The sequence below is a fragment of the Panthera leo genome, chromosome B2 (assembly GCF_018350215.1).
Source record: "Panthera leo isolate Ple1 chromosome B2, P.leo_Ple1_pat1.1, whole genome shotgun sequence".
In the NCBI taxonomy this organism is placed as follows: domain Eukaryota; kingdom Metazoa; phylum Chordata; class Mammalia; order Carnivora; family Felidae; genus Panthera; species Panthera leo.
Window position 1 is genome coordinate 78,252,730 of NC_056683.1, and position 8,125 is coordinate 78,260,854.

Genomic DNA, 8,125 nt, shown 5'->3' on the forward strand with positions numbered 1-8,125 from the left:
CCCTCCTTTGCCAAGGAATTCTTCCTTATTCAGGCAACTCATTATGTCCATTGTGTGTTTTTCATTCCAACTGTGGCCAAGCTGTGACTTTCAAACTTTAAGATTTCCTTTCTTCTCAGTCTGGAAATCACTCAGACCATGATGAGTACATAATTTGCCCTTGCTCACATTCACAAGTTATGCAGTGCTTCCCAACTTTCCCACAGCACAGCACGCAGAGAAAATGATAATCTTGGTAGACAATCTGGAGTAACAGATGAGGCTGTTTATGGATGGAGCCTTGTCCAATTGCCCTGAGGAGCAAATATTGTCCAAGGCACATTTCTCATGCTGGCTGGGAAACTGTGTGTTGCTGAACATGAATTCCTTCATTCAGTAGATTTTTATTCATCGTATGCTGACATTAGCAATATAGTGATGGACAGTACTCATTCTTTGCCCTTGAGGAGCTGTATTACTGTAGTATATGTGTGAATATGGGAATGTTGACTGAGGTGGCAAAACATAGTAGAAAGAAATTAGTTTCCATGGAATCTGTTAGTCTTGGGTTAAATTCTGGCTCATCCACTCACTAGCTTTGTGAGCTTGAGCAAAACTACGTAACTTCTCTGATTTTTAGTTTCTTATTTAGTAAAATGGAGGTCAGAAATCTCCCCGCAGGCTTGCTGGTAGGAGAGAGGAAGCATTTAATGAGAAAATGTTAGTTTGCACCCCTATTTATAAATAGGGACACTTATCTGCAAGTGGCTAGTTGAGTTCTTTCCAAAATGCCTGAATGCATTCTGAGTGCCTGTTACAAGTTTCATACTGACTATCATTTATGAGTATTAGAATAGAAATGGTATATCACCTCTGACTCCGATTCAGAGAAATATTTGTGATTACCAACTAGGATCATAGATTATTATCTTCATTCATTTATGTGTAGTTACTGTGTCTTCACTGTGTGTCAAGTTCAAGTTCTCAACTTTGAGAATGTTATAGTCTATGTTAGATTAGGGGCTCAGAGACTAGTTACACAGTTGGAGAACCAAGACTAGAACTCAGGTATTGCATTTTCCACGTGATTTTCCCATCAAGTCATGGTGTTACACTATGAGTTAGAGAAGATACAAGGAAAATTAGGACATGCCCTTGCACATCTGTAACTTGAGGACCTGACTAAAGGTATTTAGACAACTTTACTTTGATGAATTAAGTCAGTAGTACTCACCTGTCTAGTAACAGGGATGGTATTTTTTTTGGTGGGGGGGGGGGCTATCTCAAATTAAAGCTAATAATACGGATTTAGAATTGTCCTAAATATTGCCCTGAATTTAAAAAAATGATCTGACTTCCAGCTACAAATGGCCAGATACCTCTCCAAGGGCTTGATATTCCTACTGTCCATCTGTTTCTCTATCTCTCTGAACATAGAGAAATAAACACAGATGCACTTGAGCCACTGCTAAAGGTCACAAACAAAAAGTTTGCAGTAACAAAAGAAGAAGTAGATAAACTACATGTATTTTGTTTTTGTTAGCCTACTATTTGAAGGCTAATTCTTTAAGGGATGACCACTGCTTTGTTTATAGTTCAAGAATTCTGGAAGTTTTTATTTTACTCAAAATCTATGTTCAACAAATTCTCTTTCTGTTCTGTTCAGGGCAGATATTTTATTTATAGTAACAATTTGCCTGAAGTCACGTAGGACCAAAAGAAAAATAAGCATTTTAACTTACAAGTTGATTTTTTTCCTATTACAGATATTAACTGACACTTGCTTTTCATATATGAAACCCAAATAAATAAGTTGAACATAAAATAACTTCTCTGAGAGCAAATAAGAGTTTCGGTTTCTTATACTCATAAATGAAGTACAATATCAGAGACCAGAAGCTGTAGATCTAATCTTTTCTTACAAATTGATGAAGGCTTAGTGAGATAATTCCTGATTTATTTAACAGTGGAACTGAGCTTTACAGAGAAAACAATGTCTTGGTTTTCTCTTCCTTAAATTGTGGACAAGATAATGCAGTGTCTTAGCACGTAAAGCATTTAAAACAATGTCTGACAGAGAGTAAGTGTTTAATAAATGTTAGCTATTACTGTTATCATGAGAAAGTATTTTCAAAAGTATATACCTTTATACAAATAAAAGATACTATTCTATGGAACACTGCTATTGAGGAAAGGTCTTAGAAATTTCATAATATTTTATATCATTTATCTTTGAATGATTTTATAATTGAAACAATGGTCATTTTAACCATATTTTAGAAAGAGATATCTAGTTTCCTCAGCTGGTTTCTAGGTTCTTGATCTTAATATCAGAAATTGTGCAAGAAATACATTTGAAACAATTGATGACATTATGGGTCGCACATCACCTCAAAAGCACAGACGTGGGAAGGTAAAAGAATTGAAAGTCAGTTTTGTTTGCTAAGACTTCTTTTGTTTTTGATTCATCACTCAGTATGTTCTCCCTGTGTTAGTCAGAGGTCAAGTGTGCTGATTAAGGGAAGCAGGGCCATTAGCCTATATTCAGGCTGAGAGCCATAAAGGGAAAGAATCCAGTCTAGAGAAATTTCAATTACATTTATTTTGAAGCACATGAGTTTTACCGTATGCCACAGAGCAGAATTCTTGGATTTTAAAAAAATTCCAGAAGGTTAAGGCAGAACAATATTTTATGTTGTGTTGTATTAGTGTGTGTGTGTGTGTGTGTGTGTGTGTGTGTGTTTATTGGCAAAGTGAGCATGGAAAAGAATAGAACTAATGGATCTCAGACAACATACCAACAGGACTGCTGATGGACATTTGACAGATTGGTAAGTATCACTGTGCTGAAATATTTGCAATAAAGACATTTGTGGAAAAGAAAATGTAATAATTCCAGCAAACAAAAGAAAGATATATTTAATGTTTGGGAGCTTCTAATTAACTACAGGCAATCTAAGAGATTTGTTGCTAGAGAAAATAAAAGGGATTAAAGAAGTAAAGTCTGACCTGGTTGTTTAGAATAACTTCGATTTTCAGTAATGGAAAACTAAATTGGTATAAAGTTCTTCCTCACTATCATTATTGTCATCATTATTGTCAATCATGTTATCACATCAAAGGCCGGATTCCTCTCTGGATTGTTTCTTGGTTGCTCCCAGTCCCTTTTAAAATGTTTCTTTCCTTTAGAGGACACCTCTTTGGATGTTAATGTAGCCAACAAAGGCCCAGGGATAGGGAAGTGGAAAGAGGGGAGGAGGAGAAAAAAGTGAGCTAAGCAGTTTCTAGAGCCTGAGTAAACCTTTGGGAGTGTGATTCCACCAGCCTTGGAACACTCTTGGGAGTTGAACAAGTATAGGGATTATGTCTGTTCCATGAGATCTGAACTACGCTTAAACCCCCTTGTTTCCTCAAACACAGTGATCTCTGCATTATTTATTGATGGATTAAACAGGGAGTCATGATTGCCCAAGTCCATAGTGTGAATAAAAATGAGACTTTCTGGGCATTTCTGCAATGCAAGGTAAGTTAAACTTGAAAGATTCAAGTAGTCATCTACTCTAAGATTTTATGAATCTTTCAATTTCATCTATCAGACAACATTCCCTGAATTTCTGTTCCTGTGTTGGGAGTCAGAAAATGACTTCTATTCCCACGTTAGCCATGAAGTGACCATGTTACCTTGGCAAGTTTCTCTGCCTCCTCACTGTCGAATGAAGAGCTTATATTAAGTTAGTGGTCTTCCAGCTCTCACTCTGTGATTCTGGGAAGCATGAGTTCCACCATTCTTTACTGATGGAGGGAGAGTTGGAGAAATAGAAGAAGTCTCTTTTCTGATGCTCAAGGGCATTCGTTCTAGCTTGGATTGGACAGTGAGTGCTAACAGTAGAGAGTAGGTTTTCTCTCTGCTAAGTGCACCTTGTTCCCTAACTCTTGGAACAACCTCATTAATCTATTTCCAGTTATTTAAGAGCTTTGAGTGTCCCTGAATACATGTTACTGGGCTCTTGTTCTCCTGTTTTTAAATGTGGTATTGTGCGTTTTGTTAGAATAACAAATAGGGGAAATATGTGCAGTGTATGGATAGGAAGTGGTTTCCTTAGCAACGATTACAATAAGAAAAATATATCAAAGGATGTGGGTTTTCCCCTACTTTCATTACCCCCAATCTAGCCCCTAGCTTATACTTAATCTTTTCTTTTTTATTGTAAGATAAAACATAGCATCATGTACTCATGATGATCTATTATAATTTGGGGGTAAACCAAGATCTGACATATGCACATAGCAGAGTGGGGCCTTCACTGCTGTTTTGGGGTGCTATATTTAAAGCACATGTGTATACTTGGCTTGTTTCCTCTTTGGAGCTGTTCAGAAATCTGAAGGACCTATAAAAGCTGTTTTCTTTACCTTTCTTGGATTTCTATACCCTTATGCCTATCCCTTCCTAATGTCAATTTGAAACACAAATACCCCAAACCATAGAAACCATCATGTGTAAATATTGAGGCAAATCAGATATTTACTTGAAGTCATAAGGACTAAGAGAGTCTTATAAAGTAATATTTGGCCTCTGGGCTGGGCTACCCTTTTTTTAATCTTTTTCAGATAAACCCTCTGCACTATGAGCATGCAGTTTCCTCAGTTTTAACTTTTTACTTTTCTGTGATGGAGAGGAGACTCATCTCAACTTGCAAGAATTAGTCTGCTAAGTCTCAATAAAGATACAAGAACATAACTTTCTGGCATGACTTGGCATTGCCTAAGCTTGGAGACTTCTTAATTAGTAAGGAACCAGAAGAGTTCTCAAGGACCTTTTTGTTGAAGTTTAATTCTGGAGATGAAGACTTGGGGATAGTCCCTTCTGTGTAGTTAGTTACTTCAGGGATGGGAGCACGGCAGAGCTAGAAGGCAATATTTCTGGTCTATTCTAGACAGTTGGTCCACAAATTAATATTGATCCTTTTCTTGATGCCTCCCTTCTGAACTATAGGAGAGACAGAAGTCATGACATAATTTTAATGCCATTTCATCAACCATTATTTTCTATTCAGATGTCATTGCTAATGAACCATGCGTGACTTCCTTCCTTTTAGGAGAGCGAGCTTCCTGCCTCCTTCCCACGCTTCTGTGCAGGAGAAGGGAAGCACACTTGGCCTCAGCTGATCACATGTGTGTGTGTTGGTCCAGATTGCTGAGATGTATGATCTCCTTCCCCAGTTCTGTTCAGAGTGCTCTGTTTTTTAAATAACAGTGAAGCAACTCGTGGCCATAAAGCAGAAAAGGAGAAACAAGTTGGAATTTTTTCCCGAGTTTCTGATGTGGCAAACAAATAGGTCAAGTGAACTAGCAACTCGATCGCAGACTGAAACCATGTGATGAAAGGCCTCTTAGGCTTGGATCTCAGGCACACCCAGCTCTTGGTCCCTGGTGAGAGAGGGCTGGGATGATGGAGAATGGTATTACTTGGTAATGGCAGGCCATGGTTGGAAATGAGAAGACAAATCCCAAGACTGGCTTGAGGGTTCTGGCCAGTTCTTTTCAGCTGAAAGTTACCCCTACTTGACCATGGTTTGCTGGTGTCTCTGAGAGTCTGTAAATTCTATGGAGTTAGCACACACTAGCATTTCCAGTGAAGCCCAGTGGTCTTTAGCATCATATTATCGAGGCATTAAATTCCATGTATGGTAATGTGAACTGAACAAAAGCCCATCCCTGGAGTGTGAAAGAGCAAAATCAACAGGTTGTTTCTCCTTGAATTGTAACTGAAGTTTCTGCCTCTCTGCACTGTGCTTATTCCAGCTCTTAAAAATATCAACACATGAAATAAAAAGAAGGGACTCTATTGGCCACAGTTCTTCTTGGTTGTGTCTCCTACTTCAGTTCTCCTAGGCATTCCCATAGCCTAACAGGAGATGCAGTTGTACAGAAACTAACAAGCAAGGAGGCCTGGTGGGGGGGGGGGGAGGGGGGGTTTGAAATAGCTGTGTGAATTTTAATAAGACTTTTAGAAAATAAGAAGTTTCTGCAGTCCACCTGTTCACGTTATAATTCTTCTCTGCTGTTCAACATGTTACTTTCTTTGTTCCCCAACCCTTGAATATAGTCTGAAGTGGAAATCCTTTCCATATTTACTCTGTCTGGGTTCTGTTGCATCTGAGATTGGCAGGTAGTTTGACTTTCATTTTGGGCTATGCCTCAAGGAAAAAAGTCCATGCCTTCTTTCTTTTCCTGTTTATATCTTTTTCCTTCCCCAAGGTATTTTCCTCCTCCTCTGTCCCTCCTCCTTCTCTCTTCTTACATTCTCTAGGTCAGAGTTACCCTTCCCTAGTTATTTTCTCCTTTATCTCAGCTTCTGTCTACCTCACCATCTACTCTGTGGGGAAAATAAAATACTCTGTGAAACAGTAGATAGCTCAATTTCTGATATTCAAGAATCCCATTCCCTGCCCAAATGGACTCTAAAAGGATTCAAATAAAATGTTTCCAGATTAAAGGTGGAGTATAGTTTATCAACAAAGACAAGAGAGAAATTTCCCAGACACCGCACCAATTAGTTCCTTTCTGTCTTCAGTATTTGCATGAAGAAGGAATGTTTTAGGGCCATATTTGGGAGGTGCAAGAACCTATAGTAGAGGGGCAAGGATAAGAGGGCCTTTTGTCCCCATCACTGCATTGAAAGGGCTCTTGTTAAGGTCATCTGTGACCTCTGTGTTGCCAAATTCAACAGTCACTTTGGTGTCCTTATCTTATCTGACCTCTCACTAATGTTGTCTCACTTGTCTCCTGCTTTTCTTCCCCCTCCTGGCCACAGCTGCTCAATCTTCCTGGATGAGCCTCCCTTCTCTACTTCAAATGCCAATGCCCCAGGGGCCAGCCCAGACCTTTTCTCTTCTCCATCCAAATTCTCTCCCTGAGGATCTCATATTTACATATCATTTATATTTGGAAGACTTCTAAGTATCAGTCACCAGTCCTAACCTATCTCCAAAGCTACAGACTTCTAACAAGAGATCTAGTTGGGCAGATACCTCCTGACATTTTTTTGATACCTCGAAAGAGATTACCTCCACATCTCCTCTTGAATAGGCATCTCAAATTGAACCATGACCAACCAAAACAGATCTCTTTATTCTTACCGCCACTCTCCTCCCCAACATATTTTTCTCAGCCTTTCAAGTTCCATTAAGTGGTATCACCATCCATCCAGTTGTTCTGTCAAAAGTCACACTCCCGCTTCTAATCCATCACCATTGAGCTCTGCCTCCAAAATACACAAAAATCCACTCACTTTGCCCAACTCCATGGCTATCACCCTTGTCCATGCCACTCTCTTTCATTGTGTGAGTGACTGCAATCATTTCCGAAGAGGTTTCTCTGTTTCTACTCTTGTCCTTATTGTGCTACTTTCCATACAGTAGCCAGAATAATTTTCAAAAATGTAAATCAGATTGCATGATTCGTCTTCTTAATCACCCCTTGCACTGTCCTGTATGTTTGCTCCCCTGCCCCATAAAACACTCTTCTTTGCATTGTTTAGTAGTTTACTTGCACTTGTAGTCCTGACCTGCTGAAAAGTTTCGACTTCTTTATGCTGTTTTCTTTCTCATAGATAAAATGAGGACAAAAATATTTACGGATCTGAAAATCCTTTAAAGTATTTATTACTGTGCAGGTAAGAAAGCTTCCTAGGTAATCCCCTCCTTTTTTGAAGCTTGGAAGGTGGGATTTCAGGGACCAGTGGTATTATTACTTTCTTATCATTTGACCAGGGGTACTAGAGAGAGTTGGGGAAAACAGTGTGGACTTAGGGAGACAGATGTGGATTAGTGGGAGAATAAAATGGGAAAGTAAAACATGGCAGGAGGGCTTTAAAAGAGGGCACACTGAATAAATTTTTTCATTTATAATTCTGACTATAGTAACATTTTATAAATTGAGTTGCTGTAGAAAAAGGAGTAATAAAATGATATTAATTAGCATCATATTAAAAATTATACTATTTCTCCATGAATTTGTATAATCTTTCTGCAAAGGGCTAGAAGTGTCTTAAAAAGCTCTAATGATATTATGTTATTGGGCAACGTGTCTATAATAGACATTAATTATATGGTATTAAAAAAATCCACAGAGCTTTCTAAAGGTA